This window comes from Camellia sinensis, chromosome 3 (genome assembly GCF_055761805.1).
Source record: "Camellia sinensis isolate YWXY chromosome 3, ASM5576180v1, whole genome shotgun sequence".
In the NCBI taxonomy this organism is placed as follows: domain Eukaryota; kingdom Viridiplantae; phylum Streptophyta; class Magnoliopsida; order Ericales; family Theaceae; genus Camellia; species Camellia sinensis.
The window spans coordinates 109,852,020-109,878,542 of NC_138963.1; the positions used below are offsets into that span (position 1 = coordinate 109,852,020).

General features: G+C 36.6%; 1 protein-coding gene and 1 long non-coding RNA gene across 2 annotated transcripts in view; one reads left to right on the forward strand and one right to left on the reverse strand.

The window, feature by feature from the left end:
- The window catches only part of LOC114309877 (receptor kinase-like protein Xa21), a 99,466-nt gene that overhangs the window by 41,692 nt on the left and 31,251 nt on the right, over positions 1-26,523 (reverse strand). The gene's annotated exons all lie outside the window — the stretch shown is intronic.
- LOC145821096 (uncharacterized) lies at positions 23,782-24,435 on the forward strand. The gene is made up of 2 exons (XR_014363138.1): positions 23,782-24,048; positions 24,133-24,435. It is a non-coding gene; the product is annotated as an uncharacterized LOC145821096 (long non-coding RNA).

Genomic DNA, 26,523 nt, shown 5'->3' on the forward strand with positions numbered 1-26,523 from the left:
GTTGGTGGTGGTTGTGGTTTGCTGGTAGGAAATGGTGGGTTTGCATCTTTATTTTGAAATTTGGGGCTAAAATATAATTTATTTAACATTTTTCGTTTCAAATGTGATGGCAGGGGCAAAACTGATAGTAATTTAAATAGTATGGGGGTACGCGTGAAAATAAGAGTAGTCTGGGGGTCATTGAAAATCGTGTAAAAGTATAGGGGTAAAAATGAAATAATCTCTATTTGTTTGATGGATTAGGTTAAATGAATTATGAATATGATAAAATTGAATAAAGAGATTAATTTTTCGTTTCCAAAAATATTTTTTAGAAAATTCTACTTTCTTATTTTCCGTGTTATTTTTTGTTTTTATTGAATTTTTAAAATATTTTAAGCAAATTTTTTTTTTTACTTTTTAGACACCCCTAACATAAATAAACCTAAAAAGTAAAAAAATTGAAAAAAAAAATCTTTTAAAAATTCACTAAATACTAAAAATACAAAAAAAAAAAAAAAAACAATTCAGTACATTTTTTTTTTGTATTTTTATGTATTTATTAATTTTTTAAAATATTTTTTCACAAATTTTTTAATTTTTAAATACATCTAAGTAAGGTGCATGCAAAAAAGTAAAAAAAAAATGTTTAAAATTTTAAAAATATTCACTAAAAACAAAAAAAAAAAACACGAAAACCAAAAAATTCAGTTTTTAAAAAACTTAATTCAGAAAAGTCAAACCAAACACACTGAATAGTTTTTTGAAACAACTCATCAAAAAGGAGGTGAGTATTCATATAAAGGGATTTCACAATTTTTGTAGAGTACCATCAATTATTTTATATATCATTTTTTTGACAAAAATTAATGGGTCCAATAGTTAGATTAACAATAACATATTATTGGAGTTGCTTTTATTTTGTCATTTAAATAGTACATTATTTGATAATTGCTTTTTCTTGTCAATGACTGATGCTTATGTGCTTATAAGTTTGATTTTGACTTTTCTATGAGCATTCTTGTGGATAATTTATAATGTAAAAGTTTTTTTTTTATGTATTGAAAAGTTTTATAATGCTTATGTAAAAGTTTGATTTTTTTTTTTGTATTTATAATACTTATGTGCATAAAAAAATTTTTCTCTGTATTTGAGAATTATTTTATGTATTGAAAAGTTTTTGAAATAATTTAGTTTATTTATTATTTATTATTTGGGTTTACATTGAGGATAATTTGAGAAAGATAATGGGGTGTAATGAGAGTAAAATAAAATTTTAAATAATTAATTAAAGTGTACATAAAAATTAGGAGTACTTAAAATTTTTTTTAATGTAGATAAAATCCCCTAATTATAGACTTGAAACTACAGTCACAATGTTGTCTCAAAGCCTCTTTTTAGGCCCTAAAATTTCGGCCTTAAAAGAAGTTTATTAGCAAATTTATCTTCCTTTTTTCTTTTTTTTTTTGGGCTACATCGGAAATGATTAACAGATTTACCTTGACATTTGAAATCTATTCTCTTTTAACGCCACTCCAAAATTAAATTGATTAAAAATAAATTGATGAAAATAAAATTAAATCCTTAACTATGATCGACTTAATTCTAACTAAGATTTTTTTATTTTTTTATTTATTTATTTTTGACAATAGATTAGAAAGTAATTATAATTATAAAAAATATTTATATTATCAAACAAACTAGTTCACAATAACTAGAGAGTTAAATAAAGCCGAACACAATCAATCTATAAGTCTACCAAGCCCAAAGCCCAATACATACAATCCCCATAATGGAGGAGAAATAGATTTTGATTCTATTTTTTTTTTCAAATAAATTAAAATATAATTAAATAAATCATTAAAATAAATGTTAATTCTATTTTTTCTTTCACCTAAATTATTAAAATAAATTTTGATTCTATTTTTCTCTTCCAAATAAATTAAAACATAATTAAATAAATCATCAAAATAAAATGTGATTCTATTTTTCTCTTCCAAATAAATTAAAACATAATTAAACAAATCATCAAAATAAATAGGTCTAACAATATATATTATAAAATATACTTTAAAATAGTTTGGGTAATTCTTTTTAGGATAAATTATAAATACAACCTTTGAAATTTATTTAAAATACAGATTGTTCTCCATAATTTGAAAAATTACATTTAAAATATAGACTGCTTCCTGTAATTTGAAAAATTACAAATACTCTATTGTTAAAAAAAATTTTATTTAACAAAATTAACTAAAAAAATAAAATTCATAATTGCTCTCCTATATAATAATAAAATTAAATAAATTATTAATTGAAATATATTTCTAACATCATTAAAAATTATTGATTGATTTCATGATTTATTAATAAAATTGATAATTTGTTATAAAATTAGAAACCTCAAAAGGTGAAATATAATTTTCAAAACCATAAGAGTGATTTGTATTTTAATTAAATCTCATGGGGCATATTTGTAACCTACCCATCTTTTTATGGCGTACTATCCTTGTGAAATTCGAACCATTAAAAAGTTTGATGAAACTAGCAATGATACATCTCGTTAATTTTAGAGCTTTAATTGAACTCTAATTATATGAAAATTCAAAAAAAAAAATCAAAATTAAAATATTATATCAATGGGTGAAGCCGACTCCCTAAAATTCCTTTAAAGCTCCCAAACATTTTTCTTGATGAAACAGAACCATCTGAAAGACCTCGAACAACGTTTGCAATGCGGCAATAAATTTCCTAGATAATAAGGTACTAGACATAGACCCATTGCTTTATATATTTGTTTGAGATTATTTCATTTTTATCCCTATACTTTGTCATGATTTTCAATGATCCCTTCAGACTACTCTTATTTTCACGCGTACCTCCATACTATTTAAATTACTATCAATTTTCCCCCAACGGTCAGATTTAAAAAGAAAAACGTTAAAAAAAACTACATTTTAGCCCAAAATTTCAAAATAAAGATACAAACTCACATTTTCCTACCAGCAAACCACCACCACCAACCACCATTTCAAGTCCTATCTCCTTTGTCATAACTCCATTTCATTTCATTTTTACGTCGTTGGATTCAACTCACATTCTAATTTTCATATCACATCTCACATGTCTCGTTCTTTCTCTTTTTGCATGCTATCGGAGCTCCGAAAGTTGATAAAAAATAAGACTTGTCTTCTCGTTTTTGACTTTTCTTCGAGCCATCTTTCGGACTTCATATCTTTCTCGATTCTTGATGATTCTACTTCATTCTTTTTCCATTCTCTTCACCTCACTTCCTACTTCACCTTACACTACCTCGCTTTCTTACTTTTTCGTGTAATTGGCAGCTTTGGTATGCCGAAAGTTGTTTGAAAACTAATTTCAAAAATTCTAAAACATTCATCTTTTGTTTCTTTTTCCTCTATCTTCCTCATTCATCTTTTTCTTCTGCACTTATAACATGATGTAGAGCATGGTTCTAGGGGGTAACCGACCACCCGAACCACCAACTTCATCAACTTCTCTAACATCAGCATCCAAACCACCAACTTCACCAACATCACCACCCCGAACAAAACACACCAAACGTGACTTTCAATGTACAACCCACCGAAGGCTTGTCATCACAAAGATTTGTCGCAAATGAGGACCTAGTTTTTGTTGTGATTGTATTGTATGAAATTGGTATTATTGTTTTAAAAGTGATGTTGTAAGTGAAAGTCATGTATTTGTATTCAAGCTTTGAGAAAACTATTTTCTCTCTCATCTATATATAGTTATATATGCTTTTTTTTTTTTTACTGTAATTTTTTTTTTCTAATTTTAAATGGTGATTGGCTTGTTCATATATTTATTGACAATAGAGATAGTGATAAATTTTCAGTTGAAATTAGAAAAAATATGATATGTTCCATATATTTAACCCACGTGGGTAGCTCAGTGATTAATAGCGTTGAATGTGATTTTCTAATAATAGATAATTTCTTGAGGTCTCTTGGTCTTGTTTCATGAGGTGCAACACATTCGGACTTAATCACTGGTTGTATAAGATTTGGAGCATGTTTGGTATGTTGAAAATTGGAATGGAATGCCAATGCCTATTTTAGTTTTGTATTATCTTCTCATCACCACCCGAACCACCAACTTCATTACCACCATGAGCATCACCATCACCATCACCATCAGCACTACCCTTCAACACCAAACACACCTTTTTTACAAGCAAATTCCATTACTACTACCTTCAAACTCCACGACCACCATCATCGCGAGCGCCGTCGCCATCGCCAGACCACCACCACCACCACCACCATCACTAGCTATGTTACCACCTAGAACAATGTTTCACATCATGTTATAAGTGAAGAAGAAGAAGAAGAAGAAGAAGAAGAAGAAGGAGAATGAGGAAGATGAAGAATAAAGAAACAAAAGATGAATGTTTTGAAAATTTTGAAATTAGTTTTCGGTCAACTTTCGATATACCAAAACCGCTCATTACACGAAGAAGTGAGAAAGCGAGGTAATATAGGGCGAAGTAGGAAGTGAGGTGAGGAGAATGGTGAAAGAATGAAGTAGAACCATCAAGTATCGAGAAAGATTTGAAGTCCGAAAGATGGCTCGAAGAAAAGTAAAAAATGAGAAGAAAAGTCTTTTTTTTTTATATCAATTTTTGGAGCTCCGATAGCATGCAAAAAGAGGAAGAACGAGACGTGTGAGATGTGATACGAAAAATAGACCGTAAGTTGAATCCAACAACGTAAAAATGAGGCGAAATGGAGTTATGACGAAGGAGATAGAAGGGCTTGAAGTGGTGGTTGGTGGTGGTTGTGGTTTGCTGGTAGGAAATGGTGGGTTTGCATCTTTATTTTGAAATTTAGGGCTAAAATATAATTTTTTTAACGTTTTTCGTTTCAAATGTGATGCCAGGGGAAAAACTTATAGTAATTTAAATAGTATGGGGGTACGCGTGAAAATAAGAGTAGTCTGGGGTCATTGAAAATCGTGTAAAAGTATAGGGGTAAAAATGAAATAATCTCTATTTGTTTGATGGATTAGGTTAAATGAATTATGAATATGATAAAATTGAATAAAGAGATTAATTTTTCGTTTCCAAAAATATTTTTTAGAAAATTCTACTTTCTTATTTTCCGTATTTTTTTGTTTTTACTGAATTTTTAAAATATTTTAAGCAATTTTTTTTACTTGTTAGACACACCTAACATAAATACATCTAAAAAGTAAAAAAATTGAAAAAAAAAAATCTTTTAAAAATTCACTATATACCAAAAATACAAAAAAAAAAAAAAAACAAAAAAAAATACAAAAATTGAGTACATTTTTTTTTTATTTTTATGTATTTATTAATTTTTTAAAATACTTTTTCACAAAATTTTTAATTTTTAAATACATCTAAGTAAGGTGCATGCAAAAAAGTAAAAAAAAAATGTTTAAAATTTTAAAAATATTCACTAAAAACAAAAAAAAAAAACACGAAAATCAAAAATTTCAGTTTTCAAAAAACTTAATTCAGAAAACTCAAACCAAACACACTGAATAGTTTTTTGAAACAACCCATCAAAAAGGAGGTAAGTATTCATATAAAGGGATTTCACAATTTTTGTTTAGTACCATCAATTATTTTATATATCATTTTTTTGAGAAAAATTAATGGGTCCAATAGTTAGATTAACAATAACATATTATTGGAGTTGCTCTTATTTTGTCATTTAAATAGTACATTATTTGAAAATTACTCTTTCTTGTCAATGACTGATGCTTATTTGCTTATAAGTTTGGTTTTGACTTTTCTATGAGCATTCTTGTGGATAATTTATAATGTAAAAGTTTTTTTTTATGTATTGAAAAGTTTTATAATGCTTATATAAAAGTTTGGTTTTTTTGTATTTATAATACTTATGTGCATATAATTTTTTTTTCTCTCTATTTGAGAATTATTTTATGTATTGAAAAGTTTTTGAAATAATTTAGTTTTTTTAGTTTATTTATTATTTATTATTTGGGTTTACATTGAGGATAATTTGAGAAAAATAATAGGGTGTAATGAGAGTAAAATAAAATTTTAAATAATTAAACAAAGTGTACTTAAAAATTGGGAGTACTTAATAATTTTTTTAATGTAGATAAAATCCCCTAATTATAGACTTGAAACTACAGTCACAATGTTGTCTCAAAGCCTCTTTTTAGGCCCTAAAATTTCAGGCTTAAAAGAAGTTTATTAGCAAATTTATCTTCCTTTTTTTTTTTTTGGGTTACATCGGAAATGATGGAAGTGGGGACACTGCTGCGTAGCCCACGCAGCAGCGTCTGCTGTGCGGTGATTTGGGCCCATTTCGGGGTCCATTTTGATAATTCGAACCGTTCACATTTTAGAATACGTTAAATAGAATATGCCTTTAAAAAATCAAGTTAATCGGATATCGTTATCCATTCATCCACTCACATTTGAATCTACAAAAATAAATACAAATGAATTTTAACTTAATTAAAATGAATACAAATGTAAGTGGATGAATAGGTAAACGATATCCGATTAACTTGATTTTTTGCAGACATGTTCTACTTGACGTATTCTAAAATGTGAACGGTTCGAATTATCAAAATGGACCCCGAAATGGGCCCAAATCACCGCACAACAGACGCTGCTGCTACGCAAGCGTCCCCACTTCCGGAAATGATTAGCAAATTTATCTTGACATTTGAAATCTAGTCTCTTTAATGCCACTCCAAAATTAAATTGATTAAAAATAAATTGGTGAAAATAAAATTAAATCCTTAACTATGATCGACTTAATTCTAACTAAGATTTTTTATTTATTTATTTATTTATTTTTGTCAATAGATAAGAAAGTAATTATAATTATGAAAAATATTTATATTATCAAACAAACTAGTTCACAATAACTAGAAAGTTAAATAAAGCCTAAGACAATCAATCTACAAGTCCACCAAGCCCAAAGCCCAATACATACAATCCCCATAATGGCAGAGAAATAGACTGCCACTGCAAAATATATCATTATCCTCTTCGTAAAAGTTGAACCCGAAATCTCACACCACAAAAAGGATGTTACACAATCACTAGGCCACAAAGGGTGTTAAGAGCTAATTACCGACTTGAATATTACTACAACAAATTATACTTTTGGCAAATAAATTTATTAACTAAAATAATTTAGTTGCCAAAAGTTCCACAATAGGCAACTGAAAAAATGACTGGTTGGCATTAGTTTAGGGTTTAGGGTACTAAATATTTTTTAGTAGTGTTATAATATATTTTACCCACTAAAAAAAAAAGTTAGTCACCAAAGTGCCACAATAGGTGACAAAAAAAAACTATTGGTCGACATTAGTTTCGGATTTAGGCTACTGTTTTAGTTATGGTATATTAATTTTTGCCAACTAAAAAAAATTAGTCACCAGAAAATTTCACTTTTAATCTTTGGAGACCAAAAATTTGGTCACTAAATATGTTTTTTTGGTGATAAAAACAGTTGGTCGGCAATGGTGTCAAATTTTTCAGATTATCGCCCAATTTTTTCCCCAACTAAAATATTGTCTAAGCCTCGTTTGGGGACTTAAGATTTTAGCCAAAAAATCACTATAAGTTATATCACTCTCTCTACTTTTCTGCACATATTTTCATAAAAAAAAGTAAAAAACTAATTAAAATAGCTATTTCCCAAACGAAGTTTAATTATGTTTTATTTTTTTATTTTTCTAGTCTCTCTACTACACCCAAAAACCAGCAAATGTTAAACTCCTGGCCCCAAAGGCCCAAATTATGCACTTGAAACTACAGTGAAAGAATTGGGTTTACGGTCGCACATCGTTACATCGCCACCACCGCTCACCTAGCCTCAACATTGAGGTTTTTCGCTCTCAATGTCCCTCTTCCTCTCTCTCTTTGTTTCTCTGTCTCCTTTTTACTATTTCCCCATTTCATTCTGGCTCTAGGATTTATTTATTTATTTATTTATTTATTTATTTTGGCTTTAGGGTTTTGATTTATGTGAGATATGTAAATGAGTAAATGGGTTTTAATTTATGTGAAATGAGTAGATGGGTTTCATCAATGAACCAATGATTGAAAGAACATGTAATTTATTTATTTATTTTTTTAGTTTGTTTTATTACAAAAAATGGTATGACTCTACTAGAAGTAAGCATCTAGAAAATTGAAATACCTTCCTGGATGACAGATGGAAGTGTTTCAGCTCCCACTGTATATTGTTCAACTTTGGGTTTGGGTTGGCTTGGCTGCTGGCTCATGCAACTCAGATAGCTGGGTTGGGCTGGCTGTTTTTGTCCTGTTTTTAGGCCTATGTTGAGGTTTTTGGTTGCCGGGTTTTCGGCTGTCTATTATTGCCAGAGTGTATTGTTCACCTTTGAATTGGAATCTCTCCAATTTCTCTTCCTTTGTTTTGGGCAAATAACTTTTGAAATGCAATGGGATACAATAGAACAATGTTTTCAACTACTTAACTAACATTTACTGACATTGTAGCTGCTTGATAAATAGCATGCTTTCTTGGATGTTCCCTTCTAGTTGATTAAGGAGTGTTGATCTCTAAGAACAAAGTTTCCATGGTTTAGAGATCAGAGATTTGTCTTGATTTTTGAAGGATAGGTCGCAGGATTTGTTAGATACAGTGAAATAGAAGTTCATAAACAGAAGGTTTTGTAGGTGTGAAATTTAAGGCCATAAGGTAAGAAAAGGGGCTAGGGTTAATTTGGCTTGATCAGGTAGAGTTTTATGGTAGAAATCAGGACTGTTTTGAGGCTGTGAACCGTAATTTAAGAACAAAAAATTTATTGAAGAGAAAGGAATAAGAAGAATCTAAAAATATCAGTTTTAAAAAAAATACTAATAATAAATTACCCCTAAGGTAAAGTTGCATAAAAAGGGCACACAAAGCTCAAAAGCTTCACACTAAATTTCAAACTTGAACTCCACTATATTTAGTTTTTTCAATTTGTGTTGTGCAATATTATCACTGGACATATTTATTTACATGTCAATATATTCGAATTTGTGGTTGTGCGTGATACCAAAAAAAAAAAAAGCATGTAGCCATTTAAAGAGGTTTTTTTTAAAATTTTTAATTTTTATAATTATTGAGTATTTTAAAGAAAATTGAGTTTAGAAGATGATTGTAAAAGAGAGAAGAGGACAAATGAAGCATGTAGTACAGCGAAATCTTGCATACTCTTCTTTTTCATTGTACTTGATTTGTACATTGTTTTGATAAAAAAGAGTTAATAATTTACAAAATATCTAATACTAAAGACATATCTCGTGTCTCAACAAGGATTCCTATCCCATATTGTGTAATAGAAATGAGTAGCTTATAACAAAAATGTAAGAGACATAAGAGAACAAGTGAAGCATCTAGTGAAGAGTAATGTTGCATACTTGGTTCCCACCTCTTCCTTTTTTATTGTACTTGTTCTGATTATTAAGAGTTAACAATTTGACAAGGCATCTAATACTAAGTAGGCATATCTATACTTCAAAGGTAATTCATGTCCCATATTGTATGATCGCAATGAGTTACTCTAACTCTGATTGTGATATAGGAAGGGATTCTCTTTCGTGATATAGAAAGGTGATTCCTGTCTCATGTATGTAGGTAACTTATTACATTAAATTCAGTCATAAAATATAATTTTGATCTAAGAACTACAATTAACTTGATTTCAGTTTAAAGCCAAAACAAAAACTATTATTGACTTGATTTTTGTCTAAACTTGTTTTTGATTCCATTCAGACTTATTGCGTAAGTAACCCATTACATTGCTACAATCACATAATCAAATAATTTTCAACTTTCAAATTCAATTGATTTCTAATTCCATTCCAACCTATTGGCATAGATAAATAGGCAACTAATTCCATTGTTGCAGTCATATTTTTTATTGAACCTAAATGTTCATTCAAATAAAATGTTTGGTCATGCATCCATTAAAATCAAACCCACAATAATAAAGAGTCATCAACCTATTAAAAATAAAATAGAAATAAATTTTCAAACAGATGGGTTATATACCCATCATACTTGAAATTAAATTTATATTCAATTATTTTTTTTTATTTTTTTTATTTTTTTTTATTTTTGAACTGAAAACATAACAACAGAGCTTACAAGAGCTCAGAAGGAGCATCAACAAATGAAAGAAACCTCAAATGGGTAGTAGATGGCATAGACACCCAATCTAATCCTAAAGATCCTCTAAGGTAGTTCATTGCTGTCCAGTGGGCAGCCTGATTAGCAACCCTTGGAGTCCAGATGAACTTGTGACCTCTCACACTTGCCATGTTTCTAATATCCTGAACAATCACAGCTGATTCCCGTGGAGGGGCATCATCTGGCACACACAGAGGGATAGTTATCACCTTCAACCTCCACTCTTGAAAGATTGAAAGTATCTGCTAACAAGAAAGCCATTCTAATAGCATAAAGTTTCCCCCTGGACCACAGATGAAATTGAAATCTTCTTTGTGGACCCATCAATCAATCTTCCATTCTCATCCAGTAGAACTGCAACCACGGCAACCATGTTTGAGCATTTCGAAGTTGCACATCACAATTGAACTAGAAAGATCTTGGTGCCGGTGGTAGCCAACGAACTGAGGGGAGTGCAGCGAAGCAACAAATTCTGCCCATGCTTGGTGGATTAGATTGAGTGGAATTATGAGCACCGTGAGATTGAGTGAATAAATTATTAGTGTGATAGTATTAGATCGGAGATGTAAGATAAAATGTGTTTGTTTGTATACTAGTATAGTAGTATTAGTTAATTAGAATCAAATCTATTAAATTATATAAAAGTTCTCATTATATGAAAATTAACTTTGTTGTTTTTGTAATGTGGGAGCAAAATTGTCCTTTTATACCCCGATCTCATGGGATTTGATCAGCGATCTCACCCCTCCTATGGCAAAGTTAATCCCACCATGTGGGGAGATTCAGTCCCATGGGACTGCTAGTCCCATTCTATTTTTATTAACCAAACAAGAGTTATGTAGGGCTTACAAAATTGTTATTTCAATTTTATCATCTCTGTGCTAGTCTCATTCTATTTTTATTAACCAAACAAGAGTTATGTAGGGCTCACAAAATTGTTATTTCAACTCTATCATCTATGGTACGAAACGAACATGACATATTTGATTTGATCCCGTAATATTGTTACCTAGCTAGCTTATATAAATAATTTGAAATCGTCTCTAAAATAAAATGCAGAAAAAAAAAAAAAATGTCATGCCTGGTTTAATTAAACATGTGATATTAAGATGTTGGAAATAAAGTAATTCTCTTAAAATAAAAAAATAAAATAACAATTTGCATAGTTAGAACATTTCTAATGGTGTTGTTAAAATTATTCGTGAAAATGTGTTTTATGATAAAAAGAGTAAAAAGTAACACCCATTTATATGTGTCAAGGGTTTGTTAATTTTGGTCTCGTTTAGGAAGTAATAGTTTTAGTCTAAAAGTCAAAAAAATATTTTAAAAAATAAAAAATCTATAATTTATATAAAAAAGTTAAAGATTTATTTATTTTTTCATTTTTTGCACATCTTTTGATAAAAAATTAAAAAATCATTCTAAGCATATAAATTTTTTTTACTTCATATTTTAACTAAAAAATTAAAAAGGGATTTTTATTGATAAGTCCAATTTAGAAGTGTTTTAACCCAAGAAGTCCATGAAGGAATTTTTTAACCCATTTAGTCCCATGTATGTATAGTTTTATTCCATAAAGTCCATTTTCTTGATTTACACTATTTTCTTGGACATTTATGCCCTTATATTTAATTTTGATGCCCTTATAAATATTTTTTGAACGATCAGCAATTTAATGATGTGAACATTTATATTTTAAAATTCACATTGGTAGGAATGTAAAATTGGCCCGTGGGCGGCCCGAAACCCGGCCGCGAGCCGGGGCGGGCCCGGCCCATTGACAATGTGAATATTCACATTGACATATTAACATTCACATTAATATAAGTGTAAAATTGACCCCCGTCCCATGGCGGCGCGAAACCTACCCGCGACCCATGGTCGGCCCGGGGCGGTCCTGGTCCGGCCTGTCGACAATGTGAATATTCACATTGACATGTTAACATTCACATTGATAAGAGCATAAAATTAGGCCGCGGCCCATGGGCGGCCAAAAGCCCGCCCGCGGCCTGGGGCGGGCCCGGCCCGGCTCGTTGACAATGTGAATATTCACATTGACATGTTAACATTCACATTGATAGGAGTATAAAATTAGCCCGCGCCTCGTGGCTGCCCAAAACCCGCCCACGGCCCGTGGGCGGGCCCGGCCCGGCCTGTTGACAATGTGAATGTTCACATTGACATGTTAACATTCACATTGATAAGAGTATAAAACTGGACAGCAGCCCAGGGCGGGCCCGACCCGGCTCGGCCCGTTGACAATGTGAATATTCACATTGACATATAAACATTCACATTAATAGGAGTGTAAAATTGGCCCCCGTCCCGTGACGGCGCGAAACTCGCCCGCGGCCCATGGGCGGCCCGGGGCGGGCCCGGTCCGGCCCATTGACAATGTGAATATTCACATTGACATGTTAACATTCACATTGATAAGAGTATAAAATTGGGCCGCGGCCCATGGGTGGCCAAAAGCCCGCCCACAGCCCGAGGCGGGCCCGGCCCGGCCCGTTGACAATGTGAATATTCACATTGACATGTTAACATTCACATTGATAGGAGTGTAAAATTAGCCCGCACCTCATGGCAGCCCGAAATCCGTCCACGGGCCGTGGGCGGGCCCGGCCCTGCCTGTTGACAATGTGAATGTTCACATTGACATGTTAACATTCACATTGATAAGAGTATAAAACTAGACAGCGGTCCAGGGCGGGCCGACCCGGCCCGGCCCGTTGACAATGTGAATATTCACATTGGCATGTTAACATTCACATTAATAGGAGTGTAAAATTGGCCCCCGTCCCATGGTGGCGCGAAACCCGCCCGCGGCCCATGGGCGGCCCGGGACGAGCCCGGTCCGGCCCGTTGACAATGTGAATGTGCACATTGACATGTTAACATTCACATTGATAAGAGTATAAAATTGGCCTGCGGCCCATGGACGGCCAAAAGCCCGCCTGCTGCCCGAAGCGGGCCCGGCCCGGCCCAGCCTGTTGACAATGTGAATATTCACATTGACATGTTAACATTCACATTGATAAGAGTGTAAAATTGGCCCGCAGCCCGTGGGCGGCCCGAAGCTCGACCTCAGCCCGAGGCGGGCTTGGCCCGACTCGTGACAATGTGAATATTTATATTGACATGTTAACATGCACATTGATAGGAGTGTAAAATTAGCCCGCGCCCCGTGGCTGCCCGAAACCCGCCCACGGCCCGTGGGTGGCCCGGGGCGGGCCCGGCCCGGCCTGTTGACAATGTGAATATTTACATTGACATGTTAACATTCACATTGATAAGTGTGTACAATTGGCCCGTGACCCGTGTGCAGCCCGAAGCCTGACCTCAGGCCGGGGCGGGCCCGGCTCGTTGGCAATGTGAATATTCACATTGACATGTTAACATTCACATTAATAGGAGTGTAAAATTGGTCCGCAACCCGTGGGCGGCTCGAAGCCTGATCGCAGCCCGAGGCGGGCTTGGCCCGACCCGTGACAATGTGAATATTCACATTGACGTATTAACATTAACATTGATAGGAGTGTAAAATTTGTCCGCTGCCCGAAGCTCGCCCGCGGCCCGGGGTAGGCCCGGACCCATACCCGGGCCGCCCACGGGCTTCAGGCCGCCCGTGGGACGAGAGTCAATTTTACATTCTTATCAATGTGAATGTTAACATGTCAATGTGCATATTCACATTGTCAACAGGCTGGGCCAGGCCCGCCTCGGGCCGCTCCACGGGCCGTGGGCGTATTTCGAGCAGCCACGGGGCACGGGCTAATGTTACACTCTTATCAATGTGAATGTTAATATGTCAATGTAAATATTCACGTTGTCAACGGGCCGGGCCCGCTCCCGACCCGAGGTCGGGCTTCGGGCTGCTCACGGGTCACGGGCCAATTTTACACTCTTATCAATGTTAATGTTAATATGTCAATGTGAATATTCACATTGTCAACGAGCCGGGCTGGGCCCGCCCTAGGCAGCGGGCGGGTTTCGGGCCACGGGCCAATTTTACACTCCTATCAATGTGAATGTTAATATGTCAATGTGAATATTCACATTGTCAACGGGCCGGACCGGGCTCGCCCCGCGCCGCCCACGGGCTTCGTGCCGCCCATGGGACGCGAGTCAATTTTACACTCTTATCAATGTGAATGTTAACATGTCAATGTGAATATTCACATTGTCAACAGGCCGGGCCAGGCCCACCACGGGCCGCCCACGGGCCGTGGGCTAGTTTCGAGCAGCCACGGGGCGCGGGCTAATTTTATACTCTTATCAATGTGAATGTTAACATGTCAATGTGAATATTCACATTATCCACGAGTCGGGCCGGGCCCGCCCAGGGCAGCCCATGAGTCGCGAGCGGGTTTCGGGCCGGCCACAGGCCGCGGGCTAATTTTACACTCTTATCATTGTGAATGTTAACATATCAATGTGAATATTCACATTGTCAACGGGCCGAGACCCGCCCCGACCCGGGCCCGGGCTTCGGGCTGCCCACGGGTCATGGGCTAATTTTACACTCTTGTTAATGTTAATATGTCAATGTGAATATTCACATTGTGAACGGGCCGGTCCGGGCCCGCCCCGAGCGGCGGGCTGGTTTCGGGCCGCCCACGGGCTGCAGGCCAATTTTACACTCCTATCAATGTGAATGTTAACTTGTCAATGTGAATATTCATATTATTAACAGGCCGAGCCGGGCCTATTTTTTTGGCCTGTGGGCCGGCCCGGCCCGACTCGAATTTTTTCGGGCACCCACGAGGATCTACATGGGCCGGGCCCCTACACATTGACGATATGAACATTTACGTTGACGGTGTGAACATTCACATTAAGGGTATTTTGGTAATTATGTCACCCATAGGACTTATTGAAATATAAGAAAATAATGTGAACTAAATGGAACATAAGTAGATGAAAAGTGTATTTTGGTCTTCTTATCTCAAATTGGACCTAATGGAATAGTCAAAAAGAATATGGGTTAGATGGAATAAAACTCTTAGAAAATGAATTTATCAAAAAAGCTCCCAATTAAAAAATTACTAAAATATTGTATTTCCAAAATAAAATCACGTACTATACTACTTTGGTGTCCCAACCTCTGTCCCACGCCTTTTACACGATGCAGGGAATTTGAATATAAGTTTAACACTGTTAGTTAACAGAGTTATGAACATTAATTAAAATTCTTAATAATTTGAAAAACCCTACTGTGATTAAAACTCTCAATCGGAGAAGACTATTACAATTCAGTCTTTTCGTTGTATAGATGATCTGAAGCCATCCCACAACTCCTTCGATTCATTCCGAAATCACAGTCCAATATATATAAAAGCACAAACTGCATATATATATATATATATATATATATCTGCTACGTGATCAGAAGGAAGACTACAGATGATTAATCTGATAGATTTTACATCAGGCATGGAATTGAAGCTCTTGTTTTCACCGAGTTCGACGTCTATTTCGTGACATAGATGATCAATTGCTTCTCTTTCAACCTCTTGGCCTCTACCCTAGGTAATAAATGTTGGCTATGTTATTATCATCCCATGTGAGTGGCTAACCCACCTTAGAGAGAGTGGGGTGGTTGGAGACCACTTTAGAGAGAGTGGGAGTGGCACCTCCCCACTAACCAATCCACTCACCATTGCTGTCCAGCTTCCTTCCCTCATGATATGTATAAATAGAGGTTGAGAGGAGAGTAGACAATAGAGAGAGAACCAAGTGAGGAAGAAAACCGTGAACCAAAGAGTGCGAGAGATGTGAGGCGGAGAGACCGTCTCCCTCGGTGTGAGCGAGGGAGACGGGTGAGTGGCTGAGTGAGGAGAGTGTGAGCTCCTCCTCTATTGTAATCTTTCTGTAATCTCCTCATTGGTATAGTGATAACCGGTTACTCTCCCGTGGACGTAGGCATTGGGCCGAACCACGTAAAATATTGTGTCTCCTTGTGTGTGGGTGTGTTTTTCTGCTTGTTTTGATTTCTATAAGGTCTTGGGCGGGATCCCAGATCCCAACAAGTGGTATCAGAGCCTCGTCGGTGGCGTTTCGGAACAAAAACAGCGTGTTGTTTGAAACTGCCCAGAAATCAAGTTGCTCGAAATCAGGTTTTGAGCATACCAGGAGCAAGGTCTCGAGAAGAGGAGTCCAACCATATAAAGCAGACACCCAGAGGAGGCTCCACGCGCCCTCACGCCCCACCTGAAGAAGGCGCGTGAGGCCCAGTCTCGGCACGCGCCTCCACGCGCCAGTGAAGACAGTCGGCGCGTCGGCCCAGTCTCAGGCACGCGCCACACGCGCGGCGAGAGGAAGAAGGTGACTGAGCAGACGCGCGTCCAAGACACGCGCCAGGCCCACGCGCACGCCATGTGGACCCACGTCGGCAGCGACGTGTCATACTCTCCGCCACGTGTCATCCACGTGGCTGCCACGTGTCTGCCACGTCAGCAGTGGTGTTGACCAGTCAACCAGAGGCAGGGAGGGATCCAGTGCTACGCGGCAATGGTGCAGCCGCAGGAGGAAGGATCCAGTGCTTCGCGGCTACGGTGCAGCCGCAGATCTGAGGCGTACAAAATGTTTTGGCTAGATCGAAGCCATTTGGAGTCCGTTTTTGGTGATCCAATAGTGGTTTCCGACTATTTGGAGTATTCCGGACACATCCGTTCGGTCAGATTTTGGAGATGGAGTTTCTGTAAAAGGAAGGCAGATTAAAGTGGCAGACGGCGTCAGGGGCAGTGTACGGAATATTCTGTTGGTACACGGAATATTCCCTGAACTTCTGAAAATTGTAATTTGGCCCAGAATTTTCAGAAAATTGTGGTGTGGCCCAGCTTTCGGGGATAATTTTCAGTGAGGTCCCCGGAAATGCAACGAAGGTTGGTTCTAGCTAAATGGACCGCTCCGGACGCAACCGCGAGGTCAAAATAGTGAAATTCTGAACGGTTTGGAAAGATTGTCAAAACATGGGTGTTTGCCATCTTCAATACTCGAAGGAAGGTTGCCGGATATTATGGAATGTTGCGGATTCACTGAAGAGGTTAGAATGGGCAGATTCTGACCAGATTGGACAACCAGATACAGATTAAGATAGATCATAGAAGACCAGAGGAGATCAGGCTTGATCAAATGGCAGATCGAGGGAGATCAGGATTGGTCAGGGGCGATCAGAGGATTGCAGACATGATTATCTCAAAGGTCTAGGAAAGTTCTGTCAAAAAGACACTGTCTAAGGAGACTGGTTCTTAAGTGGGACCGGTTGTGACCCCACCAGTCTTTCCTGGGAACTTTCCTGGTTGTTGAAGTGATCGGAGGATCTGGTTCAATCAAAAGAGAAGACCATTCATCGACGGATAGATGGTTTGGCAACTAGTACAGGCTCAGGGAAATACTGTGGCTGTTGGAGCTACTGTATACGAGTAGGTACTAATGGTAAGTGGACATGTAGAACAATAGTTGCAGAGGAACATCCTAAGCGCAGAAGTTTTTAATTGCAGACATGCAACAGTGCAAGGGTACGCTAGAGTGTCGTACAGAGGCGCGAGAAGAGTGTGTAGCAGCGGGTTGTTGACAGTTCACAGGAACTTTCAGACAGAGAAATTGAGACAGGTAAAACGCAGGAGTGCGTGCCAAGGAGTGGCAAGTCTTATTTCTCTATGGTGGTTTCTTTAGTTCCATGGCAGCAGATGATAGAGTTGATGCAGATCTCTCAAGCAAGCTTGACGCAGGGAGACCAGAAGCCATGGGTGCGAGCACTATGCACGGAGTTGCATAGTGGTAACTTGTACAGAGCGGTGGAAGTTGTCTTGGCAAAAGGGCTAACTGTCAAACATCAGTACGGACGTACAAGTGAGACAGAACTGAACATCAGGGATTGCAGCACAGACAACGGGCGTATGAGATCGCTGGGAAGTTGTTCTGAAGTGCAGAAAGCAAAGGCTGGTTGTTCAGAAATAAGCTCCGAGCAAGGAAAATTGAGGATGTTGATGTGTCAAACTCTGAAGTTTTCTAGTTGCTCCAGTGTTCATCATGCAAGGAGTTGCACGGTAATGCAAGGGTATCCCGAGCAGGGGGTGCAGGACATCCAATCAGGGGGTGTCAAGATATCTTGGTTGCGCAAGTTCAAGCATAGCAAGTGAAGATATCCGAGACAGGAAGCGTGGAAGAGATTTGTGGGAGATAGGAGCAGAGGCTCTCTCCAAATCAGAGAGTGGTGTGAGTTGAGTTGAGGATGTAGGATTCCCTCCTCTTCTTGTATCTCTGGTGTATTATCTCTAGCTTCAGGGGATGTAGCGTCTCAATGAGGAGATGAAGATTCTGTTGAAATTTGGGCGTGACAAGATTAGCAGCAGTGTGTGCAGTTTATCACCTCACATGGGTTGAGGGGGTGATTTGTTGGCTATGTTATTATCATCCCATGTGAGTGGCTAACCCACCTTAGAGAGAGTGGGGTGGTTGGAGACCACTTTAGAGAGAGTGGGAGTGGCACCTCCCCACTAACCAATCCACTTACCATTGCTGTCCAGCTTCCTTCCCTCATGATATGTATAAATAGAGGTTGAGAGGAGAGTAGACAATAGAGAGAGAACCAAGTGAGGAAGAAAACCGTGAACCAAAGAGTGCGAGAGATGTGAGGCGGAGAGACCGTCTCCCTCGGTGTGAGCGAGGGAGACGGGTGAGTGGCTGAGTGAGGAGAGTGTGAGCTCCTCCTCTATTGTAATCTTTCTGTAATCTCCTCATTGGTATAGTGATAACCGGTTACTCTCCCGTGGACGTAGGCATTGGGCCGAACCACGTAAAATATTGTGTCTCCTTGTGTGTGGGTGTGTTTTTTTGCTTGTTTTGATTTCTATAAGGTCTTGGGCGGGATCCCAGATCCCAACAATAAATTCCTACCTGAACAATTTGATCTCTTCTTCTTGTACTTCAGAACCATTTCATTTAAATATGTTTGGTTTTGCTGTTAAAATCATAAAGAATAATTTATGTTATTAACCTTTTCTCTCTATTATTAAATTGCCTTCCATATTAATTTCAAGTTTAGAGTTTGTATCTATATTTCAAGTTTAGGAAATAAATCTACTTCATTGCAGATAGAATTTTCTATGGACTAATTTTCGTGTATGTCTAGTTTCAATTTTTCTGTTGATAAACAATATGGGCACAAATTTGTATGAAAAAGGAATTTGCTTATAAGAAGATGAAAATCTTCTCATCTTTTTTGTAGGTTGTTTTGTGTTCAAATTGAGTTATGACAAAATGTTAATTATTAAACGATGATTAATCTTTGCATAAAGGGGGTTTCAATGTTTTTCTTTTTCCTTTTTTTGCTCTGTTCTTTGTTTCTATTGGTATGCTTGAATTTTCCTTGTGGTGAGGCCACTGCCTTTGTCTCTCTTATATTATATTGGAGCCATTAGTGTATTCTATTTATCAAACTGCAATAAAGTATTACAAGAGAGAGGGAAGAGAAAGCCACAGCTTTGTATCTCTTGTATAATAGTTGGACCCAACCAACAAAAATAAAAGGAATACAACCACAAAGCCACAAACCACTCTGTTCTACATGCTCTAATCTTCCAATAATTGATGTATAGAAAAGAACATCAAAGAAGTTCTCACAAGCATCTTTTCTGAGCCTTCATATAATTGATTCCACTCAAGCATGGAATAAAGTAGACACATAAAAGTCATTGAACTATATTATATAATGTTACAATGTATGTATTAGTGTCAATTCTTTTGAATGGTCTTTTTGAATTTCTAAGATCAAGATCTTTGTTAAAGTTCATAAAATTCCTTAACGTATTGTTCTCAATTTGTGTTAGTTAATATATTTGCATAAAATAGCTCTAATATTATTTTTATATATATATATATATATATATAAATTTGGCCCGTGTTTAGATATGACATTTCTCCTATGATTATCAAATCGTTCGGCAAATTCACAAATTTGATCATGATATATATTAGCTGTTCGATGCACTACAGATTGGGAAGTAGCTAATGTGTGACGAGGCAAGGAACTTTATTGACATTACTCTCGCAAGAAATACAAGTACACTAATTTTGTTTATGATTCATCAAATTCTTTATTGCTTCACAAGCACAAGCTGTCTTCCACCCACAACAAACATGGGAAATGGGCATAGCAACCCAGCCATTAAGAGGACTTGATCAAAAGGTCTCGCTTAATTGAAGGATTTCAATTGTATTTGTTCTTCTTCTTTATTTCAACAATAATGCAAGAATATGTAAGACTAGTGCTTCTATATCCTAGTGTTGATTCTTTTATATATATTTTTCATTTTGTTAGAAACACATTACATATCTTGTTGGACTGGCCTCGTTTGGGATGCTTCTGTTTTAGCCAAAAAGCCAAAAAGTTACCAAAAAAGCCAAAAAGTCACCCTAAAAACCTATATACACTAGCTGCACGTGAAGGCTGCCAGCTGTAGTGTAAAATGACGGTTTTGCCCCTTTTTCATTTTGTTTATCTCGTTTTCACCCCTGCCTTTATGTCAAACATTGATGGGGATATCAGAAGACCTACTCTCCCACAGGGTATAGTAGCTACGGCTGTGCAGCTACATCAAACGGTGAAGGTGAAGATGAAGATGACCCTTCGTTCAAGGCTGGATCATAGTAGAAGCTCTGATCTGAAGAGAAAGAGGAACCAAGAGACGACGATAGTCCGCCAAGGCAAACGGAAAAGCAATCCCTCCTCAGACGATCCCCCCAACTGCAAGTATGCTCTCTCTCTCTCTCTTCAGCCTCTCTTGTTTCTATTTCGCTATGGCTTCCCAACCATCGTACGCTGCTTTTGGTTTGTATGTATGTATGAATTCTCTCTCTCTCTCTCTCGCATGCTCTCTCTGTCTGTGTGTGTGTGTCTGTCGCTCTGTTTGACCATTGTCGTTCTCCAATTTCTCTTCAACATTCGAGTTGGGTAAATTTTTTCAGAAACTGGCCTATTATGTTGGGGGTTTTAGGGTTTCTTTCACATACCGGAAATAGACAATATTGCGGGTTGTCCGTTGGTGGGGGGGGGTGTGGATCTCATAACCATGACTTCTCTACTCTGGTTTTTGTATATGTGAACAGTCTGCCCTCTCTCCCTCTCGCTCTCTGTTTGTCTTTGTCGCTGTGTGTGTGTATCAACCGTTGCCTCTTTCATACGCATTACGTGTTCTAAAACCAAAAATTACAACGCTTTTTTGGGGGGGATTAACAACAAAGTCCCCTAAATACGATGAAGTATTATGATTAATTTTCCCCTAACAAGAAAGCCTCCTAAATAGGACGAAGTAGTCTGTATTAATAGAACAAGTTGGAAGTATTCTGTCTATCTCTGTGGTTATAATTGTGCAATACGTTGACATGAAATTTTCATTTATACGATTCCTATAAATTTGGTGAAATTAGCTACAAATGCCACCATTGTGATTTCTACGAACACATCACAATAAAGTTGGTGAATAATTGGTCATTTTCTTTTGTTTATGTGGCAGTCTGGTTGTCCCTGTTAATCTTTTGAGTAAGGTGGATTCAATCCCTATAATGAAAAAGGAGGGGGGAGAAAAAAGAAAATTTGTCACTAGAAAACAACGAATCATACGAATTTCCACAACAAACTCATCTTCCATATGTCTAAGTGTTTAAACAATGTACTTCAGCAAAAGATTTTTAATCTGTTCAAGGTAATGTTGATTTTTATGTGTTTAAAATTTTCACAAATGTTTAATCTGTTTCAAATTTTTAAACTGTTTAAGATTTCTGTTTAAGGTCATCTGTTTAAGGTAAGGTAATGTATGCATTTGATGGAGCCATATTTTTAGGTAATCTGTTTAAGGTTTTTAATCTGTTTAAAATTTGTAATCTGTTTGCATGCGTTTAAGATTTTTAATCTATTTAAGGTTATCTGTTTAAGGTAAGGTCATGGAGCTGTATTTTAAATTCACAAAATAGTTTAAAGGTCTTCATTTTTTTGCTTGACGCTTTCTTATTTTTCATTTTTCTGCTTCACGCTTGCCTCATAGTGTTCATGGAAATGTGATACGATTGTTAGAAAGTGCTAAATAGATGGAACATAGACATGAATTCAGTAGCTGTATAACTGTGAAGTTGGTGAGCATGATTTCCATGATCCGGATGTTTGTGTAACATCTATTCAAGTACTTTTTGTAGATCTTTATGCATATAAATATGCATGAATATAGTCTATTTCTTTCTAATCTAATACACATGTACATACATATATATGTAAATGTGCATATGTTTTAACATGACATAACATTCTATTTCTTTCTAATCTAATACACAAGTTTGTAGTTTCAAAAAAATCCTGGTATGAGTTTGACATTCCGTTGAGTTGCTTCAGTCTTTAGTAATCGCCATGTTCGTTGATGCAAACCATTGTGCTGCTTGGTACATAGTTGCCTTAATATATTGACCTCAAAATCGCGTTGGCTTTGCTTAACTACTGTATTTCCTGACAAATATTAGTTGGCTTCTTGTGGTTATGCCTTAATTAACATTGTCCTAAATACAATACAACTGCTAATCCAAGGATGACTTTGACTTGTAATGCTATCAATATATGGTTAATGCTGTGGTGGGATCTTACGTTATTATGTTGCCTTCATACCTAGCTAGTTTTTTGAGACTGCAAATTTTAATGTTGCCCAGATAGATGCCTCGGCACAATGTTTCCTAAAGTGATAGATTAATTGCATCAGTATGTGTGCATGGCCATTCCAGCGTGATGAATGGTTGTCTTTATGCATGGTAATTGATTGAGGATTTTTCATTTCTCCCATTTCAAAGAGGTTAATTGCATCAGTATGTGTGCATGGCTATCAAAGAGGTTTCTTCTGATGTGTGTCATGTGCTATTTTGGTATTATTGGTTTGCCATGATTCTGTTTTTTTTTTTTTTACTTTGATTTTCAAGCTCTTTGCTTGTTGTATGGTGAATCATGATTAATATTTTAATTTCTCGGTTTTAAATCTGTCATAACAAAGCACAAGTGTAAATCATGTTCAAATTATGAAAGGCAAAGAAAAGTCTGACACACTTGAAAACTCAATCAACTTATGAAGTACTGACACTTCAAAATAGATGTGTTTGTGTCAATGTATGGGGCACCAACATGCTAGGGATACATCTCTGTGTTGGACACATCACGTGGAATGAATTATTTGTTTTTTTTAACTAGACAGTTCACAGATACGTGTCTCCTATGTTTAAACATGCCTCAAATCATATTTGTGATATTTTTTATTTGATTTAGAAAGATGCATTAAGATCAAACTAAAATATATAAAAACAAAGAGTATTCACTGAGAAAGTAAAAATACACCTACATACATTAATGTTGTTTACATCAGTGTCTCCTACATTTATATTTATATACATAGCAATAGAAATTTAAAAAAAAAAACTAACAGATTTTTTTGGCTGTATTTCTATCTTGTCTTGCCGGTATCTTAGTTTTTTACAAAATTCCTGTCTCTGCCTCCGCGCTTCTTAGCATTCAACCACTTGCACCTAAATGACTAGGGAAACAATCCTATTCAAAATGGAAGAATATATGTTCCCTTTTGTAAATATAATGTTGTGTTTTGTTTACACAATACACTTATCCCATACCGTAAGTGTCACACCCGTTTACCTGTTTTGTTGTGTTTGTCATGTCATCGAACACGTCATCACAGACTACATGGCCTCGTTTATGTCCACTGCGACATCAACACAACGAGGCCCTATGTGTGCTTGTGGGTACGGGCACTGTGTGGTCAAGATTTCTCGGTCCGCCAAAAATCCAGGACGTGCGTACTACCAATGCCCTCGTGGAGTGGTAAGTACAAGCACCTTCACCTTCTTTGGGATTATTACCTTGTCAATCCGTCACTAATAATTTCATAACTTTTTTCAACCTCAGCCATGTGTTAATTGGATTGGGTGGTGTGACGAATATGGCCGACAAACGGCTGCTGAGAATGACAGAGACAATGTTCGTCGTTTTGAGGCGCGTTTGATTGACATTGAACAGAGTCTGCGTGTACTTAAAGTTGTCACATGTTTTTTGTCCATCATCGTCGCTATCGTGTTGTTCCGTATGTAATATATGTATCAGTGTTTAGATGGTTACTGTACTATGGTTTCCGTATGTGATATATGTATCCGCGTGTTGCTTGTTACCGTACTATGCTTTCCTTATGTAATATATTACTTATCCGTGTCATTCTACTATTGCATTTGTGTTGGACAAACATAATAACATATGGTTAACACAACTACAAGTAATGCACACAACAAACTAATAAGTAATGCAAATTATAATGTTCTATAGTTGCATGGCTTCAACTCGATCCGGCTCTTGTACCCCTTCCGGGAAAGGGAAGGGCCCAAAACCTTATCACAAAGCCAATTGGGACTGGGAGAACACACGTATCTACTTGGAACTTGTTGTCAAGGAAATAGACGCAGGTAACAGGCCGCACATGTCAATAAATCCGAATGGGTACCAGTCTTTGGCTAAGACTTTTGAGGCAGCGACTAGGTTGACACATAGCATGAAACAACTGAAAAATAGGTACAACCAACTAAAGGCGGAGTGGCGTGCATGGTTGAAGCTAATGGATAGCCGCAAAGGCCCCACTGGAATTGGGTTCGACCAAGAGACTGGCTTCATCAATGCGTCGGATGAATGGTGGGCTACAATGGAGAAGGTAACGACTTGAACTCATGTTTACATAATTTTGTGTTTCATGATGTCGTTGAAATTGAATCTGCTGCAATTCAAGTATTCATACAGACATGTTGAATTCAAATACATTTGATTATACGCCTTAAGTAGGCATACCAAACAAGACTATTTACATCTGAAGTGCTAAACTGCATACTTTCGGGAACCTTGTACCAGATATATGTACAGTTCAATGTTGATTGAGGGAATATAATGATGCTCACTTTGTGGTTACACTAGTTTTGGCATGACATGTCATGTGTTTTTTGTAAAACCTTTGTTTGATCTTCTTGAAAACTTTCCTCAGCATCTCAGTAATGTTGAAATGTATAATTGTCAAGAGTTGATTTCACTTTTTACTTTGTGGTTGCCTAGACCGTCTCAGATTTCTACCTTAATTTTTCTTTCACAATTGGATCTATCATCATGTGTTTTTCTGTTTCACTGCTTTCTCCATTTTCTGTCATTGATGTAATGAACTCCAGCAATGTGTAATGAATGATGACAAGATATGCTTCTATTTTTTTAAGCCTATACTGTAAGATCCTGGGAATTACAATTTCACTTTGCTATCATATAATAATCTGTCCAAAAAAATAACAATCTGTTACAATAATCTGTCCAGTAAAATTTTCCTAGACAGATTATATGAACCCTTATCTGTCCACTACAACCCTCTTATATCACCTTGTTGGTTTTATTGGTTCTTCTTGGGGGGGGGGGGGTTTAGGCCTTGTCTCATCTTGGTTTGTCTCATTTCTGGATTTGGTAAATGGGTTATCTGAGAATTCAGAATAGTATTGATGGTTTTGGCACTTTGAATTATGGGTTTTTATTAATTTGTTACTTTTTGGGATTGCGTATATGCAATTTTGATCATTTCTGTGGATTAGATCTTCCATTAGGTATGCCCTATTATGAATATTATTTTTACATTGCTGTGTTGAACATTGTTCCTGGACAGATTATATCAAAATATGTCTGGACAGATTATATCAAAAATATGTCTGGACAGATTATATTCCTGGACAGATTATATCAAAAATATGTCTGGACAGATAATCCCTGTCGGACAGATTGTATCAGATTTGATTTAATAAAATTAAATTACCTATTAGCAATGTGTAATCATAGAATCGCCCAGACAGTTGGACAGATCTGTTATTAGGCAGGACTGTCCAGACAAATCTATTGTTCATAATGCCTGATTAATACTTGCTGAATGTTGGTAGTTTAAAATTTTTTTGGTTCATTCATAATGCACAGATTCCCAGATTCATAAGTTATTCATTTTGGTAATGGTGTACTCCCATTGTATTGTATTACAAGTTGACAGAGTGTTGCAAGTTTAGAACAAAGAGGTTGGATCATGAGGAATTAATGCGTCGTGTTTTCACGGGGGCTGCGGCAACGGGAAAAAATGCTTGGACGCCTGGTGAGATGCGGAACCAGCTGGAGGTGGAAGGGGAGTCCGATAGTGCAGACTTCTCTATGGACAGCAACAAATTGGGTGCCTCTAAAACTGCAAACTTGATGAAATCTGCAAACATTACCGCATCCGGTAGTGGCAGCAAAAGGAGGCAC